Source organism: Cebus imitator, unplaced genomic scaffold (assembly GCF_001604975.1).
Source record: "Cebus imitator isolate Cc_AM_T3 unplaced genomic scaffold, Cebus_imitator-1.0 Scaffold18, whole genome shotgun sequence".
NCBI lineage: Eukaryota > Metazoa > Chordata > Mammalia > Primates > Cebidae > Cebus > Cebus imitator.
The window spans coordinates 7,108,328-7,109,917 of NW_016107333.1; positions in this window are offsets into that span (position 1 = coordinate 7,108,328).

The window sequence follows — 1,590 nt, forward strand, 5'->3', positions numbered from 1 at the left end:
TTTTTTTTTTTTTTTAGATTATTCACTTGGGTGCAAGTGGGCTAAGGCCGAAAAGGGCATTAGCCTGTCAGTCTATTATAGCTATCCCAATGAGTTTGAAATGGTATCTCATTGTGGTTTTAATATGCATTTCTCTAAAAAGTAATAATGTTGAGCATCTTTTTACATGCTTATTGGACATTTGTGTGTCTTCTTTGGTGATATGTCTATTCAAATCCTTTTCCCATTTGGGCATTTGTCTATTACTGTCTTTTTATTACTGAGTTGTAAGAGTTCTTTAAACTTTCTGGATAAGTCCCTAGTCAACTATATGTAGATATTTTCTCCCATTCTATGGGTTTTTTGTTTTTTTTTGTTTTTTTTGTTGTTGTTGTTGTTGTTAAGACAGAGTCTAGTTCCAGGAGCCAGCCTGGAATGCAGTGGCGAGACTTTAGCTCACTGCAGCCTCTGCCTCCCGGGTTCATGCAATTCTCCTGCCTCAGCCTCCCGAGTAGCTGGAACTACAGGCGCGTGCCACCACGCCCAGCTAATTTTTGTATTTTTAGTAGAGGCAGGGTTTTACTGTGTTTGCCAGGCTGGTCTTAAAGTCCTAACCTCAAGTGATCCACCCACCTCCACCTCCCAAAGTGCTGGGATTACATGCATAAGCCATTGAGCCAGGCCATGTTTTACCTTTTTATAGAGACTGAGTCTCCCTATGTTGCTCAGGATGATATCGAACTTCTGGGCTCAAGCAATCCTCCTGCCTCAGTTTCTCAAAGTGCTGGGATTACAGGCGTGAGCCACCACCCCACCCATGGACATTTCATATAAATGGAATTATATAGCATGTGGTCTTTTGTGACTGGCTTATTTCATTTAGCATAATGTCTTCAAGGTTTATCTATGTTGTAGCATGGACCAGTACCTCATTATTTTTTATTGACCAGTTATATTCCATTGTAGCTATACCGCATCTTGTTTATCCATTCATGGGCAAACAAAGTGAACATTTGGGTTATTTCCACTTCTTGGTTTTATGAATGAGCTATGAACATTTGTGCATAAGATTTTGTGTGGATGTATGTTTGCATTTCTCTCAGATATATAGCTAGGTGTTGAGTTACTGGGTCATAAGGCAACTCTGTTTAACTTTTTGATAAACTACCAATCTGTTTTCCAAAATGGCTAGAATATTTTATGTTCCCACCTGCCATGTATGAAAGCTCTAATTTCTCCATTTCCTTGCAAAACACTTGTTACTGTCAGTCTTTTTAAAAATTATTTATTTGTTTATTTTGAGACAGAGTCTCAGTCTGTCACCCAGGCTGGAGTGCAGTGGTGCGATCTTGGCTCACTGCAACCCCCTGGGTTCAAGCAATTTTCCTGCCTCAGCCTCCCTAGTAGCTGGGATTACAGGCACGTGCTACCACGCCCAGCTAATTTTTTATTTTTAGTAGAGACGGGGGTTTTGCCAGGCTGGTCTTGAACTCCTGACCTCAAATGATCCGCCTGCCTCAGCCTCCCAAAGTGCTGGGATGACAGGCATGAGCCACCTCACATGGCCTACTGTCAGTCTTTTATTTATTTTTAATCTTTTTTTTTTTTTTT